At 31.7% G+C, this 19,526-nt stretch overlaps 1 long non-coding RNA gene across 1 annotated transcript; it reads right to left on the bottom strand.

Annotated features, from left to right (window-relative positions):
* Positions 1–49: 49 nt before the first annotated feature.
* LOC143055676 (uncharacterized) lies at positions 50–17,536 on the bottom strand. The gene is made up of 3 exons (XR_012972126.1): positions 17,504–17,536; positions 5,571–5,801; positions 50–2,543 (listed from the first exon to the last, which is right to left on the bottom strand). It is a non-coding gene; the product is annotated as an uncharacterized LOC143055676 (long non-coding RNA).
* Positions 17,537–19,526: the final 1,990 nt, after the last annotated feature.

Raw genomic sequence — 19,526 nt, 5'->3', positions numbered from 1 at the left:
GTATATATAAAAAGGATATATGACCATAAGTCTTTATAAATGCAAATAATATGTTTATAATTTTTTTATTACTACAGATAAGCACTTCAAATACAATCATCTCAAAACGGCGTTGAAATATTTTCTTTTGAAATATACATTTTTTTTGGATCAATATGTTTGCTTTGATTGTATCATAGTGAACATGCTTTATCAAGAACATAACTGTTAAAATAAGAGATGATTTCCAGCATCATTTAATCCGAATTATTCATGAAACGGTACACATGCTTGTTAGAGTATCACCTTTGATAAACATGGTTTGACAGAGATGTAACAGAGCATAATAAGAGTGCAGAGCTTCTGTCTAGGGAATGACTAAGCGGATGGTGAGAAAGAACAACAAATAAAAGAATATTAGGAAACACATTACCGGTCTCAGATTTGAGATATTTATTTGAATTATGACTATAAACATGCTCGTTTAATTTAAGTCGAGACGAAGCTATTATTTTACGAATTCGGACGAACTGTATCATCAATACTCATATGACTTTCAGTTGGAGGAATAAGTTCTTTGAACTTTTGCTCTATTTCGTTTGTTCTTATGATCGCTTCTTGTTTGAATGTTTCATGTTGTTGTATTATTTTGAATCGAATTGCCTCTTGGGCTTCTATACAATGCTGACGCAGTTCATCCCTAGCCTTTACCAATTCTGTTTTATGTTGCGAGCCGTCGAGTCCAATGTATTTTTGTAGTTGGTGAACTCCTGGCATGATATGTTCCACAGATACGTTTACATATGAAGTTGCCATGTCACTCACAAGAAAGCTTATTTTGCTAGCATGGAGAGTTTGGTCATACATATTTGCACGGAAAGCCATAGACATCATTTGATTCGCCTCTTTTAACTCCGCTCTTACTGATATGGTTTGGGTAAATTTTTTCAAAGAAGTATTCATGCAGGTACTAATAACGTTGCTTATTTCGCGGAAGAACATAACAAGATTTCCCCATTGTGCTCGCACTTCTGCCAAAGCATAAATTCCCTCCTTCAACGCAGTTTTTATTGTTTCAAAGTCAACCTCCTCTATATTCAACTTTTGCATTTTCCGCATTGCTTCCGTAATGACTCGGTCAGTGCTTTCTACTTGGTGTTCAGCCAAATCGTGACGCTTTTGGGTATCTACTAAGACGGCTTTTGCAAATTGTATTTTATACCTAGCTTCTTCTATCAATGTAAACACTGCATTAGTCGATGTTTGGATTGGTCTTTGTGGTAAACATGGTGACCTTTCATCTAGAGGGTTTCTTCCCAGTACATTGAGTGCTTTTGTTTTACATTTTCTGATTTTTGTTTTTAGATCGCGGCATTTTTGCTGATTATCGGAAATACTTTGTGTGTCAGCGGTTTCGATTGAGCTAAGAGAACTTCTAAGAGATTCACAAATCTCCAAGCCAGTTTTACACATATCACTTATTTTTTTGCCGAGTTTGCCACTTTCTGTTTCACTAGATATTCGACTTAGATATCTTACAAATTGATGTTTGATAGCATCAATTTGGTTTTTCTTTTCTACATGCGATCCTTCGTTTTCGTTTGTTTCTAGAATACACAAAAGGTCGTCAATAGAGGCATCGATGAGTGAAACCTGCGATAGTACGTTAAACTCAGCTGTAAGAGTTTCTAAGCTTTTTGGATCTTCCATTTTGTTTTCTTTTGTCCTTTGTATTAGTTTACCAAAAATACCATATGTACCAAAACCTAGTCCCCGGATAATTTCTGATGGTAAACTGGTAATATTTCTTACCGCATCTACTAGACCTTCTGCGAACGATAAGCCTAAAATGGAAACTGCCCCTGGTTGATTCTTCACAGCATCTTCATAATCTTTTTGGGCACGATCAATTCGTTTTTCCATGTTTTTAAGTCTATCTTCGTGACTTTGTTTTAACTGAGTGTCATGTTGTATTGAAAACTGTGTGTCCATTTGTTCTGCTTTTATCTGTCTTACTTTTTCTTCGTGATCTGTCTTTTTGTTTGTAGAGACTTCTAAAAGCTCACCTGTAAGGTCCATGACATTGCCAAATTTTTCCTCAATATGTTTAGCCAAGTTTAAACTTTCATTCGCTATATCGTCAATAGATTTCAAAACATGTGGCAACATTTTGTCAATTTCCAAAGGTTCGCATTTTGAAATAATTCTAATGGCTTCTTTGACATGTGTATCAACAGTTCCAGACATCAGTCGTATTTGATCCATTGATCCATGTGCCTCATTAAAAGCTTGCCATCCAGAATTTGAGATCTGAACTAAACATGCTCGAAAAGAGTCTGGATATTTAAGATATTTAAATCCACCAATAGGCATTTTACTTCCCAATTTGAAATCAACATTCGCTGATATGAAAACTAATTCCCCTAACAGTGATATTGCCATTGGGGCAGGAGTAAGCAGTTTCCCCCAATTTGCATAGGAAGAAACCTGTCGGTTGAAGTCTTTATCATTTTCACTGGAAACATCTCTTTCACAATGTTCAACGATTGCTTGACAATTCAAACCTGCAAAATGATAAATCAATTTGTATGTAACTAAAATACAGTAACAATTTAATGTCTTTATCGTATATATAATACAACATCTAAAGTAAACTTGCTCAGTCTTTAACTACCGCTATTAAATTAAAATCTAAATACTATACTCTTTGTTCTGTATTTCCATTTTGAGTCTGATTAGAACGGAATTAACGTCAAATATGTGTTGAACCTGCATAAATCAAAACAAACTGGCTCCATTAACACTTTTAAGAGGTACATTTTTTTAAAATACTTTAACAGTATTTGATAGATACAAGCTACATGTATACAAACGCCTAAAAAGTGTACACAACAACTCAAAATACAAAAAAAGGTAACTATAAATGTAATTATTTATAAATATTTCGGATAACAGATATCCTTCCTCAGTGAGATTCTGATGTTAAATGAATCATCTTTAAGTCTTCTTAGATTAAACTGTTACAATCTTGAAATTTATACAATAAAAAAGTCAAACCGAACATCAGTTAAGACGTTTGCACCATTCTAAAAAAATATTAAACATGACATAGGTTATATGGCTTATTACAACAGAGAGTTCAAATATATGCTTTAAATACAAATAATAATGTATGATATGAACTAGCACAATTCTAAAACTTAAACGGGAACGACAATTAAAGATGATTCATTTAACACTGAGGAAGGATATCTGTTATCCGAAATATTTATAAATAATTACATTAATTTATTGTTACCTTTTTTGTATTTGGAGTTGTTGTGTACACTTTTTTAGGCGTTTATATAATTTATTTATTGTGTACATGTATCGTTACTCGTAACGATCCAGCGCCCTCGTGGGGAAAATCGTTGACTACTATTCAGACGTTTTATATATATATAAAAGAATCTAAACATCAAACCAACAATGTTAGATCTGTAAATTTGCTTTCGCAATTTTTTTGTTCTTCCCTCGCCGGGATTCGAACCAATGCTACTGAGATGTCGTGACACGATATATATATAGACTGATGACTTGCAATGTACATGAAAAATGATAATGTATTGTACTTGTACTATTTTCCATATATATCATAACTTATCCTTTTTATCTTCACCATAATCATGTAAAGAATACCTTATTAAATAAGCTCATCAGAGATACCAGGATTGACTTTTTGTATTTGTGCAAGACGCGCGTTTCGTCTACAAAAGACTCATCAGTGACGCTCGAATAAAAAAAACAACTAATTGAATGCAGGACAGTGTCAATAGCTCTAAAGTAAATACTGTCAAATATCTTTGATTTTCTTACATCTTACTATAAATTGAATATACATTGTGTTGGATAAAAACATCAACTGGGAAAAATTCTGTTCAATGTAATTATAATTTGCTATTTGTAATAACGATTGAGTTTAATTATTTTTACAGGAATAGAGGATTACATAACGAAAGTGTTAAACATGTTAAACTATGGACATATTACAATGAAGACATCTTTTGCCACAAGTATCCATATCTCATGGTACCTTTTGGAAAATAGAATACCATGGTAAATCGAAAACTCTACCACTTATGTCTCAGTGTCGAAACGAGAAATAAAACAGACGCAAGATTACAAGGTCAAAGAAATTGAGGAATATGTTATTGTCATGACTTTTATCTTTATAGCTACTCCAATATATTTATATATATAGCGCATATTGATTCATTTGAGTCCTAAACTGTTGAATCATTATTATGTGTAAAATTGTAGGATTTCGTGTCCAATTTTAATCCTGCCTTACGTTAACTGTTAAGCTTCAACATACTTTCCGAAAACTCCAAAATAAGAGACAAATTTGTTTGTTTTTTTAATATCCTATATCATGTATATCTTCGAATTAACATTGTATACATACTCAACATACATGTCAATATATCAATATATGTTAGTACTAATAGGAGCCAGGTTACGAATGTATAATCGTGGGTTGTCTCAAACACCATTGGTTACTTTATATACGCAGTGAAGCAAATCAAATAAATGATCTTTCTTGTAATAAAAATGATCGAACTGATCACCTAAAGTATACAATAAAAGATTGCCTAGTTTTGCTTAAAAGATAAAAACAAAATTAAATGGTTTACCAACTGAATCATTGAAAAAAAAGAAAAATGACAAAAACATACTGAACTCTGCGGAAAATTGAAAACTGAAAGTCCCTAATCAAAAGCACATACACATCGAACGAATAGATAACAACTGTCTAGGTACAGTCATATTCCTATGTAGAAAAGTGTTTTAGTTCTATCTTAACCTCTCACTTGTATGACAATAAAATAAACATTTTAATTGACTTAATGACACCGAATATCAATACAGATTAATTTTCAATTTAGTGAAGGTTCCTTTATGTTTATTGGTATGATAAGTAGTCATTATGATTTATATTTTGTAGGATTTTAGGTTAAAAGATATAAATTAGAAACACCCAATATATATTCGACCTTGGTGAATGAACTAAATTTGTCAAACTGTCATGGAAACCTAACTTGATATTGAAAACGCCGAACTTAAATTGTAATACGATTTATTATTTGGTCTTTACGGACGATGTACGCGTCTAACGTACACGTTTGAATCCTGGTATATATGATGAGTTTATTAAAAGTAACCTTTTCTTCAAAAGCACCAGAGTTCCCTTTTTTATTCTTCTATAGTTAGATCTTTTTTATAAGCTTTATGTATTATATTTTTTGAACATTTGTGTGCCTTTTCGTCTATTTCTGGTATGGGATATGGTAATTATGAAAAACAGTTTAGTGTTTAGGTCATCATCAAAATCTAACATCAACGACAATCATATGCATACTACAATTCCAAGCGACTTTTTAATTATGAAAAAGGATATGTTAAATAAAGGTCAAAGAGAAAGCTATTTTCATTTCACAATCAACAACTAGAACGGTTTGTAATTAGCACCATACACTCAATGGTTAAAAACTCGATAACAATCAAATAGAATTGTGTGCGTTTGTTACTTGTAGTAACATACGAACACTTACCAATTTCTTTGCTTGCCGCTGTTGGTTTTCTTTGTTGCTGCGCTGAAGCTGGATCAGATAGCAGGCCAATCTGTGTCTTTAATTCCTTAATGCGTTTTCTTTTTTCTTCTTTCTCCAAATCAGCCCGTCTTTTTTCTAAAAGTTTGATTTGTTTGTCCAACTCATTATCCTCACACTGATTGTTTGCAACTACGGCATCATTTATGGGAACGTCTTTGTTCATATCAACTACTGAAGAAGAAACAATGTGTTTTTTTTATAAATACCTAGCTTTATTTGGCAATTTTTTTTTATGAATTTTGGTCATCAACGCTCTTTAAATTCGTACTTTTATTTGGCCTTTAAACTATTTTTGGTTCAAACGTCACTGATGAGTCTTTAGTAGACGACACCCGCGTCTGGTGATATACGAAATTTCATTCTTGTATTTACTTTGCTTTGTTTACACGTCGTTGTCAGTATAATAGAATTTTATGCGACTGTCATACAAACGTTCAGTTTGCTTTAAAACCAGGTTTAATCCACCATTTCGTTTATAAGAAAATACCTCCGTTCGTTTTTAGTGTTTGCGCTTTTGATTTTGCAATTTGCTGAAAGGTGCACTAGCTACGAGATATATAAAAAGTCTGAAGTATGACCTTTTCTGTTCAATCAGCAACGAAAGTTAAATATTGAATTAAGTAATTCGCTGTAAGCAGCCGGTATGGTTCATTTTTTTTCAAATTAAGCCAAGAAACATTGAATTATAATTGCAAGTAAATAACTCGACCTCAGTGAATCCGTATTCATGTAAACTTAATTCAAACCCATAGCTAGATATAGATAATGCATGAAATGTGCGTGTTATGTTATTTAAAGGAAAATAATGTCATCATTGAAAGTGAACAAAGTTAAGTCATTTGATTGACTGAATCGATCCATAAAGATCATTATTGAACAGTTAAAAACGACGATTAGCTTATTTTAATCTATAATATGAAATTAAACAGACCTAGAAAAGTCAATGTTTATATCAATTTTATGATTATCGGAGGTGTTTGGAGGTTAACTCAATAATTTATTAGATGGTGTCAAGACTAAAATGCACACGAAACGAAGCTAAATATAATTGAGCACATGCCTGTACATTGTGTGTTTTATACTTTTTGTGATTTGGATAAATGTTTTACATGATTATAAATCAAATGTGAGAATTCGAGATAAATCTGTGAACATGAATTTGGCAGCTAGTGTCCCTATTAGGACTCTTCGTTTAGAATTTTACTTAAAGTTATTAGTGTTTTTTTTTTACATTTTGCTATCAAAACACATTATTGAAATACCGGGTTTCCCATTTGAGATCGTATTTAATAAATATAAGAATATATGAGTCATGTATGAGTGCCGATGAGACAACATATTTCACAATTTGAAATCATTATTAGTCAGAGTTCAGCCTTCACCATGCAGCCTTTGCTTACACCAAACAGACAGCTATAACAGGCCCTAAAATAACCAGTGTTAAACCGTTCAAACTGCAAAACCAACGGTCTAATCTACATGTAGGTCAAAACGAGAAACACGTATGAATCACATTACAAAATGACAACCAAATTTATATTCTATAGTTGTTTGAATTTGGCATGAAGATGAGAAAAACATTTTTAATATAAACAAAGGCAGTTGCAGCTCGATAGAATTTGTACCTTTTACAAGGTCAACATTTACAATAAAGCAGCGCAATTTTATAGGCAAATATCGTTAGTTTTACAGATAATGTTAAATAAACTAAAATATTATTTAACTTTCAACTTCAACTTTAAATATTATTTAACTTTCAACTTCAACTTTAAATATTATTCAAATTAGTAAACGAAAAAGGCAAATTATACATTTTAATTGTAGATGAGAATTCCCTGTATCATGTGTAAGAATTTTTTTAAAGAATTCCCCTAGTAAATCATGCTGTATTAGATAAAACATACATGTCACGCAGATCAGGGTGATTGTACTAGAACTAGTTAGCAATCATAGGTTTCCTAACAAGGAATGGAGCAATATGACCTCATGTTTAAATCGGCATTGATTTCATTCCAAACAGACTCAGGTTCTAAGTTGCATCTTATATCTCCACAATCCGAAATAAAAAGAATGCACGGACTTTATAGTCTAAGACTCTTTGTCAATAGATTCCTAGTCAGTAGTTTAAATTAATCAGTAATAGTTATCTCACGAGGACGCAGTGTGTCAGTGTAAGATACCTCTGATGGCCGGAGGCCTGAGGGTGATCTAACACTGACAAACCAAGTCCAAATGGGATAACTATTTTACATCCCAGCTGTTTTAGATTAGACGGAAAAACCATTTACAATAAAATCTAGTTAAGAACGCAACATAACCATTACAATATACGTTATATATTACTATATAATGTATACCCTTTATGGCCCCCAAACACGATGAGTAGATATCAAACAATGTCAACTCGCGCCACTGGCCAATCGGTCCACACTATATCGTCACTTTATAAAAAAATCGCTCCACTATTTTTATCTACTCGCCCCACTTTTGAGAAAGTCTAAAATCAAATTGGACAATCAGTCTGAAAACTCACTTATTAACGAAAAAGGTTTAAACCCCACTGAATAAAAATCTGACAACTCGCCCCACTTATAAAAAGATCTTGTATCCTTTAAGTATGTTAAATTACTGACAGTTTGTATCCAGTCGTCCTGGTGTAGTGGAATGTGTCGTGGCGTGATATGCGAAAGGTCTTCAGTTCGAGTCTTAGCATATACACTGGGTATTTTTCTACGTGAATTTTGATAGATAGTCTTTTCCGTATAATTAATTATAAGTTTTATAGTGGATTTGACATACCTGCTAAAATGCTACAGAACAAAAGAAAACATGCATAACAAAGAAACTCAAACTGGGGGATCTGGTAGGTGTGAACCGACTCAGATGTTATTTGAAATTATCACATATAAATATGCCGTGAAGAATCGTATAAGATTGGATATACAGACGCAATTATAAAGTTGCAACTGTATCATTAAAACATCAAATTACAATATGAATATCTTGTGTCGAAAGTCTGTGTACATGCAAAACAAATTACGTGGTAGAAAGGTCCAAAAACAACACAAACAACATTTTCTTAGAGACAAAAAGAGTAAAAAAAACTATTTATCAAAACGCGTTTGACTAACAGGTAGAACAACGGATGTTTTTAATCCCTTCATACTGCGATAACGATTGCCAAAATAAACGGATCATCACATAATTATATAAAAAAATGATCTTACCTATTAATCTAATACCAAACAGAAAATAATTAACTTGAAGAAAAGATGACATGCTGCAAACATCAGGTGCAAAAGTTGGTAAACAATATCAAGATTTCGACAATTAATGCCTCTTGAGTGATTTTAGGAATCAAAACTGTATTTCGAAGGCAAAAGATTTTACCTCTTTTATGGATAAACTCTTGAATTTTGAAGAGATGCTATTGAATATAAGGATCATATAAACCCGAAGGTTTTAATAGACAAATCTTAGTTTAAAACAAGGTTCAAACTTAATTGCGTTGGATAAAAACCGTATTTTTTATACGTGTGCATGCAAAACAAATATGTTTTTGTAGAGGAGGTCTAAGTTCAAACAAATGAAACAGTATATTTCAACAAAAACGCATTAGACGTAATGGTCGAACATATACATGATCATATATATATACTCTGCCTAATATCTTATATGTTGACAATGAACGTCGATTATAAAACAAAACTGTACGACAAAAGAGATGATTTCAGCTGCCCAATTGTGATCTTCTCATTTCTATGGAACACTTCAGCAGCGCCAACGTACGGAATATATATCTCCCATTTAATAATGATTTTCTGTGCTTGTATTTCCTATAATGATTTCATTAAAAAAGGGTTGCTCACAACAAGGACGCTATTTAAATAAGAGATTCAAATTGTGAAATTATCCCCAGTTTTTGGTGGGGTTCGTGTTGCTACACATAAGTCTTTAGTTTTCTATCAAGTGTTTTGTGCACTATAGTTTTTTTTTGTTTGTATGTCAGTCTGTCTGTCTATTTTTTCCCTTTATTAGCAATGAAGTTGTCAGTTTATTTTCGCTTTAGATATATCTAAATGTCCCTCTGGTATAAAATCTTGCCTGTATATTTATCGTTATTCATATATAAAAAAGAAAAAAAACCCCAGACAAACTAAGTTTCTATTTAAACTGAGACATATTTTGTTTACTGAAACATATACCTTTTTGTTCATTTTGTCACAATGGTTTTGTTGACCCTACTTACTAGTCTCATAAGTTATGTATGCTTGTTAGACATTAATGAGATAATATTTCCTCGTACCAGCCAATTCTTTTATATAAGACCATTCACATATATCCCATAACTGACAAACTTTATTGCTTTACATCAATCTGATTATTTCTCCTATCAAACAATTATCTTTTTCAAATAATAAAAGTCATATGTATCTCAATTTCAAGATCAAACCCTATTTGTCGTCTTTAAAACTTTCTTTTAAAAAGTTGTATATGTTTACATGGCGATCATAATCGTTCATAAACTCAACAGATAGTATACTTAATTATATTAATCTTACTATACATATTCACATGCATCTAGAAATAGACAATGATAGTGTGTTCAGAACTTTTTTTAAACTAAAACGACTGATGTCAATGTTGCCGTTTGTTACATGCAAATTGGAGTTTAGAATAATATCTCCTAGATGAAATCATATTATGGAAATAATCTTTTCTATTAGTTCATGTCTGTAAAGAAGGTTTTTGCTATTGCACCGATGATTCCTAAGTGTTAATTACAGAATTCTCTTTGATCGTTTATTAGGCGCCATTATCATTTGGTCCACTGCTATAACATTAATTAGCGCCACGTTTCTAAGAATATGGTCAACTTGTCATGAACACCCATTGTAACATTACCAAATATTACTAAACATACCAGGCATATACGCATTCCAAATTACACGAGCTGCGTTTGGTGTGTTTTTTGCTTTTAAACTTTAATATATCTTGTGTTATGGAGACTGTTTTAAGAGATTTTGCATTCTTCTAGTGAAAATGTTTTCTGCGTTTGATCTATTCGATTTTCGATTGCCGTATTGAAATGATCATCTCCTTTTTTCAATTCAAATCTGAAAATAATATATAAAGTAGATTGTATTTAGACCCAAAGTTTTGACTATGTTTCGGTTATTTAAACCCAGTTACTCCCCTCATTTGCGATTAAATGCACTATTGTCGTCAACATTGTAAACAAATGAACATGCTTTTATCATGCAGATTGATAATAACGTCGTTTACTACATCCGTTCAATGTGTACTTTTATATCTGCAAGTGATCTGAGATCAGTTAATTGTGTCTCTTTGTCTTATTCTGATAATTGGTTTTGGTTCATCGTTAAGTTAAAGCATATCCTTGAACCTTTCATTACTATTTACACCATTTCGTCCCCGAGGGTATTACGAGCTCAGTAGTCAACACTTCGGTGTTGACATGAATATCAATAACGTGGTCATTTTTATAAATTTCCTGTTTACAAAACTTTGAATTTTTCGAAGCGTACTAAATTATAATCCTAATACCTTTGATAACTATTTACAAAGTGATATTAACAGTTAGTTGAGAGTAGTAGTATTCATACACTGACTCGAAAAAAGGTTTTCTGTATCGGACTAGGATGACGAGTGAATATCCATAAGGACTTACATGTTATTGTCATAATAAATACAGCCGGTAAATCAAATTAAACATTCGAAGCAGTTAAATAACAAAAATGATGACACAGAATGCCGTTTTTTTATAACATTTACGACATAACAAATTTAACATTAAAAGAAGAACGAAAGATACCAGAGGGACAGTCAAACTCATAAGTCGAAAATAAACTGACAACGCCATGGCTAAAAATGAAAAAAGACAAACAGACAAACAATAGTTCATATGAAACAACATAAAAAACTAAAGAATAAGCAATACGAACTCCACCAAAATGTAGGGGTGAATTCAGCTGCTCCGGAAGCAGACTTGGGGTAATTGTAATTGTAATCGTTAATCAGCTGTAATTGATTACAATTTTTCAAGTAATCATTGTAATCATTAATCAGCCAAAAATCTGATTACATGTAATTTAATTTAATTAATTACTTTTCAAAATACCCTGTAACCCTGATTACTTTATGATTACATTCTGATTACAATGAAAAAAATCTTAAACTGTATTTATGGTTAATAAATGAACCTTTTTGTTATTATTATTTAATTACTAAAAATATTTGACATGTTAAGATAGTTTGGTTTACTTTTTTTATAAAGCATGATAATTGGTTTGTATACTTCAGTAAAAAATAAACTGTTACAGTATTGAAAAGTCATCAATGGCCTTAGTAAAAGATATTGTACATATATACACAATTTAAAAATGTAAAATGTACATATATATATTTGATAATAAATGTTATATTCAAGTAATACTTTTCTCTAACCCTTACTCATAATCTTTTGTTAATGTTGTGATTTTTGTCAACTTTGAATTGACAGGTAGGAAACCAATTAAGGTTTGTTTTTATTGCAATTACCAATTGAGTATAGCTGTAGGACAATATATATGGTAAAAGATAAATCAGACATGTGATCATTTATCTAATTAGCACAAAATTGATTAAAAGTTGGACAAATATCTTGTTTAAAATAAGCAAATTTTTGTATGTATTTGGACTGGACATGTAAAATGCAATGATTTTTAGTACTTGTATTTTGTTTACAATTTGATTAAACTGGTAACTTTATTTCGTCCATATTTAAACTTCCATAAACTGCACCATGAAACAAATATAAATTAAAGTCTAGAATAAGTTAGAAAACAAACACGAAATCTTTTTATAAAGCTATATTCAATTGAAGTCAAAATAATTCAGAGATCAATGATGATAAAGTGCAATGGGTCATAACCAGTGACACAATGTTCATGTATGTATGAAGTGAACTTGTGTGGTTTATTAAATAGATGAAGTTTGAAGTTATCATTTTATAATAAAGCAAACAAATTACTTTCTAAAAAATGCTATAGTTATATTAAACGTTTATTCATTCACATCATACAAAATGTTTTTTTTTTTTAAATTCATTGTAATCAGATGTATTCATGATTACTTTGCAAATGTAATCATTAATTTAATCAGACACTTTCAGAAATGATGTAATCATTAATTTGATTTAATCGTACAAATGACAAAGTAATTGTAATTTAATCAATTACATTGTAAGTAATCGGACCCATCTCTGTCCGGAAGGTAAGCAGATCCTGCTCTGCATGTGGCACCCGTCGTGTTGCTTATGTGATAACAAATCCGGTAAATTGTATAATTCGGAAGGTCACATTCATGAAAAAGAAGGGGATTATAGTTACGTCGTAAGGAACATATCCGATATCATTTGTGATTCCATAACGGTCAACCAGCTCGTGATAGAGTCCGTAAAATTTACGAAAAGATGATTTCAAATTCACCATTTAGAACTCTTGGTTTAATAGCATCCTTAGGAGCAGCAACCCTCTATCAAGAAAGTCATGATAGAAAATGCAGGCATGGGAATATTGTATCAATTGGGAGATATATACCCCGTATGCAAGTGTTGCTGGAATGTTGCTACGTAGAAATGGAAAGTTCACAATTGGAAAGCTGAAATCATCTCCTTTGTCATTAAGTTTTGCTTTCAACCGATCCTCTTTGTCAATTTCTAGATGTAAGTCAAGATACGAGGCCAACTTAACTGTATCTGTAGTATCCTTTATCTCTAGTCCGATGGGATACATGCGTTCAACATAGTCACCAAATTTTGAATTATTCAGTGAAAGAATATCATCTATATAGCGGAAAGTAGAATTAAAGGATATTAAAGGATTACTATTCATCATGTTTATTGCGAAGTAAGATAAATGATACATCCTATTTAGATAATTAAGATGACACATGTTGTCGGATGTTGAAGACACTTGATAATAAGATGATAAAAATGTACTTACCTTCAAAATATGATCTTTTTTAATGTTCTTCTACGGATCTCCACTAAGTCAACAAAAAGATTAAATTATCGAAAAACTTTTTACCGACGCGTCGCAATATAATAGTTGCTACTAATGTTATAGTGCTAGAGTAAACATTTCTACTGAAAACAGTAGCTTATGTTGAAGAAATATTGTACGACGCGAAGGGATTGCCCGATACCTTCTAATGAATCTTCTTTTTTTATAAAGTAATTACTTAATACACTACACATTATTATTAATATTTCACTTACTCAATATTTGTATAAACTGGTATACTACTATTAGTTACCTGGGTGTAAGCAAGGGTGTACACAATGTTAAACGGTTGTTGAATTTTTTTTTTAAACTGGGATGTAAAATAAAAAAAGCTAATGGAAAATTTCCATTGAAGCATTTTTTTAACGTAGATGTTGCTGCGCATTGTCAAAAACTTTTTTTTCTTTATTTTGTTCTTGAATTTTTGGGTCAAAATTAAAAAAAAAAAAATTAAATTTTATGCAAATTTTTATCCTCCGATTTACATATTTTTTATTTTAAATTTTTGTCCTCTTTTTTTAACATTTTTTTTCTTTATTTTAGCAAAAATTAAAAAAAGAATCCCAAAATGTTATTCATCCCGGGGTGAGCAAGGGTGAGGTGTTATTTACACCAGGGTAATTAACCAATTAATTGCAGTATTTTTGCTGCATAAGAAATAAAATCAATTATCTGAATGGATTGCAATAGTTCACGGTTATTAACCATTAAAAATGAAACCGATAGTTTTACATATGAAATAAGTCTACCTTGACTCCATTCAACAATGGGTGTTGTTAAAACATATGAGAATTTGTTAGGAAAGATAACGTGCATTTCCTTTTCTACGTTATTTACAGTTTAAAGCCATGTTCAATGTAATAAAAATAAATGAATCGAAGAATTAACATGTCTTTTTTGTCGACAAATATATATATATATATATATATATATGAAACTCGCCAACTAATAACACTGAATAGAATGAAATTCAAAACAGTGTGGCTGTGGCCATTGATTGACACATTAAATTCATCCATTGACTGGGACAATTTAGGTGAAGGTTTGTATGTAACGACCACTGCTCACTTTTTAAAGACACTTAAACTATGGGGTCTACAAAGGTTCTAAACACCTTAATAAAGTAATTCGAAAAATTAATCAGAAATAACACGATGTTTTGATTTATATCAATTATATAAATCAAAGCATAAAGGTTATTCCTGATTAATTTTTCGAATTATTTTATAATTAAAGGCGTTAAGAAACCTTTGGTGACCCCACAGTTTAAATGTCTATCGTAGGTACGTCGTGAACAGTGGTTGTTACAGACAAACGTTCACGTAAATTGTCCCAGTCAATGGATGAATTTAAGGTGTCAATCAATGGCCACAGCCACACTGTTTTGAATTTCATTCTATTAACTAATGCGCTACGAATTACCCTTTCCAGAGCACTTACGAATTTTGGGTCGATTCGTATTGCTCAAACCTCAGTTTTTATGTTGTATTTTGTGTACTGTTTTTTTAGCCAATGCGTTATCAGGTTATTTTATGTGTTTTAATATGCTTCTGGTAATTTTGGTATCTTTTTGCAATGTGTTGTTCGGTCACCAGTTGATTTATTTCTATAATTGAGGCCTTGGAATAATATATTCTATTACACCCAAATATGTATTAATTACAACGATATCATGATCTAGTTAATCAAAACTAAATTTGAAATGATTTAACTGTTGATTACATGAGGAATTTGTAATTCCTTTTAAATTTTCGTTTAATGAAATAGGAATTTATTGAATGATATTAATTCAGAATTAAAATAAAATATTATTTAAAAAGTATACTTATGTGTTACATAATTGAGGTCAAGGTATAATTTGCTACTTCTTTTGTGAATGCGAATATCTCGTTTTTAAAACAATATACGGATCAAAAACAAAGCAAACATCCTCGTTTTAAGTACTTTTAATCTCTATGTAATATGCAATTGATTGACAAGCAAGATATCGAACATCTTTTCACATAGCACAACCACTGATGATATCTCCTATCAGGTACACTAGTACAAGTGTTTGATAACGGTTATAGATCTCACGAAACGCGTTTAAGTCTAAATCCAAGCGATAATAGGTCAACACCGAAAGCCAGAAATAAATAATAGCGTAAGAGAACGAATAAATAAAACCACCGTTCATATAAATATCATTTGTGTTTGCCCGAGAGAGTTGCACCCATGAACAATGACAAACAACACTTTTGTTATTATGTAAGCGCAATCCCTTGAAGGAAAATGAGTTCAGACGATTATAAGTTAAAGTCGATGAACAAATAAAATTTGTTTAAAAAAATATTCAATACGCTTCAATAGCAATAGCGCTACCGACGATATTGCACCAGCTGAGGATTTTGAGATTTAATGACTTTTTACTGGTGCATGATGGTACAAAAACTTAAATATACGTTGAAAATGTGTTAAAAAAACCTCGCACAATGAATCAGAGCAATGCATGAGCGAGATACATTATCTTAAAATGAATTTAAATGTTATTAACATCAAACTCAATCGTACGTATTTGTTTCCGACTTAAATGGTTTGAAGCAAAAACATAAGAAAATAGTGTAGACATAAACTGAAATTAATTTGATTATTTGTTTTTTTTTTAAATTAGATAAGTTCGCAAATTAAAGAAGAAAAAGTAAAAAAGAGACTTAAAAAAAAATGAACATGCGGCATCTAGAAGTGAGAGCGACGACTGATCGGCTCGGGGTCAAAAATTTGTCCGGGTAGGGTGAACAAGTAGCTATTTTTGTTTGAAAAAAAATGTATGTGTGATGCCTCGTATAGTGAAAGTATAGACGTCAACAAACACATTCATGTAAATGCAAATACAAAGATGTCAGCTCTACTGAAACCCTCGCTTAAAACATCAAATATCTAAAAATTGGAAAACTGTTTTAGACATTTATCAATCGAAGACTGATTACATAATACTGAATGAAGCTTATAAACTGATTGATTCCTTAACGTCCGGTGACAAATATGCCATGTACATTTATGACGTGAGATGCAAAGTTGGTCGACAGGGAGCAAACTAAAGGGAAATCAAATTATTTATACTACTACTTATAATTCAATGAAATTTTGCATGTAAACAGATTATAATTGTTACAATATTTTAGGCGAACTAGAAATGGGGTCGTCAATGTTGTTTTTGAAATATGACGTAATAAAAGCTTAAAGAATCGCGTTATACCGACATATAGAAATATACAAATAGCGCTTTGAACTGCTGAAAAAAGGCAAAATTGTTGAAAGCCATGTTTAACTGGAATAACATAAACAGTCAAATTTGACATACCTTATAAACATTTATTGTCTCTGTTTTCTTTATTTAAAGGAACCTTTCCCGCCATTTTTAATTGCTATGTATAATACATTTTTCTTCAAAGAGTGTTTTCCCGTCAAACTTCTGCATACGTTGTAGCTTTAGGAAAGATTTTGAAAGTATAAATAAAAGGGGGTCACTGATGTTGAAATTCGCTAAACCTAAAATAATAATCTTATTATCGATTTTTTTGCGGATATTCTAACCTTTTCTGTTAACGTTATAGGACGACGTTGATGGCATAACAGCATTTCTTGCAACGCTTGGGTTGAATTAATTTTTTTCACTACGAAATATAATGAAAAAATCAATTTGATTCTAATTCCACAGAAATGACACGTCCTCAATTGTATAGCCAATTCGACCTTTCAAGTATTGAAAACAAAGACTAACAAAGTTATATCTTTCACGTATGAAATAACCGATTAAGGAGTGCCTACCTTTGTGCAAATTTCAGTCACTATTCCAAATTAAACGATTATTTCTGTCAACTTTTCGCCCACTACACTTTTATACCACAGCCTTCCGAAACGTACCGCCCAAAAGTACGTCAATCGTTAGTTAATATAGATAAGAATGCAACCTTTTTCTGTTCACTTATATATAGAGAAGAAATCAGTTATAAGAAGACTTAACGTAATACTATAGTGATTTTTCATGATTTTGAATATCGATTTTTGCATTCTAAAAGAAAAAATATTACTATAATTTGTCCCTCGCATGCTATGACAGACATGATTTCATGAATCAAAGATTGGACTTTGGCATTAAAGTTTATTATGACCGGATTATTGATTGTAAATAAAAAAGTTATAAAAAATTCCCATCCACACTATCTGCAAATAATAAAAAAAAGAGGGACTTATTCCATTAGAGAGCTACGAAATGCAAACATCCCAAATTTTATACTTACCAATTTATATAGTTCTTTAACATTTGAAAACAATATTTTTTTCCGCAGTTTGAATTTTCTTTATAGAATTAAAGGCAACTTGTCTAGTAATCCCGACCTGTATAAATGTTCCGGACCGTATGAATATTTGGACCATATCCGTATGGTCAAAGTAAATATTTATATTTTTTTTTTCTTCTTTTTAATACTTTATACAATAGGTCAACTTTATTGATGTTTGGCAATATTTTGTTATGAACATGTTAGTGTCGCAGTTTTTGTTTGATATAAACCTCATTATACAGTTCATTGTACAGTGAATACGTTTCAGTCTCTTTTTCTTAAACTTTATGCAATATGTTAACTACTTTATAAAATAGGTTAACTATATTTGTTGAATGGAAGGATTGTAAGCTTTTCATATCTGCCTTGCATGGTTCATTTGACCTTGACGTAAATTTTCACTGTTCACTTGTGAATGTTTAGTTTTCATGGTAAAGAAACGAGTAGCAATAGGCCAACTATGATTAGTGTAGTGAATGATTGAAAGGTGTACATGTATTTCTCGTTTGGTTTAATTATATGACCTTGAACTTATTTTTTTGGGATCATGTTAAGTTTATGTAATAGTTTTAGTAAAGCATTATATTTATAATAATCAGCATAATATCAATGGTTAGTAAAGACGGTGAAACATTTCAGCATGTGCACTCTAGTTCCTCTTAGTTCGCGACATGTCACAATCTGGAAATAATAGGTGAGATCAGGCGCTTCGATCCAACGATCAAGAATTCTGCGGATCTAATAGACCCATCTTTGAAATGGCGACATTGATATTTGATATTGTTGTGATAAGTGTCGGACAAACAGTGTTAATATATGATGGCGTCCAGGAACGATCAATGAATTTTTTCACGGAAGTCATAGTCAGATTTGACGAATGGATACTTCTAGATCTTCACCTGTTTCGACGAGTTGATATTCGTCCGCGGAATTTTCATTCTGCTTTGAGGAAAGGCGTTCTCTAAGTTCTAGTTGCCACTCACTATTATGGATTTCGTTGGCTGTAATTCCATTGATTTAAGAATGCAGCTGCTATTTGCGCTTCTAGAGTGTTCATGGCAGCTTTACTGTCTGCGTTTTCCCGGACTGCACGTGTACTTCCTGTTCCATCTATGTTTTCATGCTTACAGCCTCACCTTTTATTTGAGCTTCCAGGTATGTGGTCTCTGCTTTTCTACGTATGACTTCTTGTTCCACTTCGGTTTTATAACTTGTGGACACTGGTTCTGCTCTAAAGGCTTCTTGATCCGCTTGTATGTCCCTTTGATCCATTTCGACTTTGGTCATTTTGTCCGAAAAGAGCATGTGCTTGTTACATGTTATTCAACGAAGGCTATCTTAGTTCGACAGTCTCGGCTATATCACGCTTCCTACGTGCAAGGTTTGATATGTCTGAATTTTTGGAGCCTCTACTTTCCAAGATTTTCATTGTCTTAGATGTTTTTATTTTGGTCGATTAAGCATTTGTCAAAGCGAGGCCATGTTCGTGCATGGTTTCCTTAGCCAAG

This window comes from Mytilus galloprovincialis, chromosome 12 (assembly GCF_965363235.1).
Source record: "Mytilus galloprovincialis chromosome 12, xbMytGall1.hap1.1, whole genome shotgun sequence".
NCBI classification, from domain to species: Eukaryota; Metazoa; Mollusca; class Bivalvia; order Mytilida; family Mytilidae; genus Mytilus; species Mytilus galloprovincialis.
Note: the sequence above shows the minus strand (reverse complement) of the source record. Positions and strands in the feature narration are given on the sequence as shown.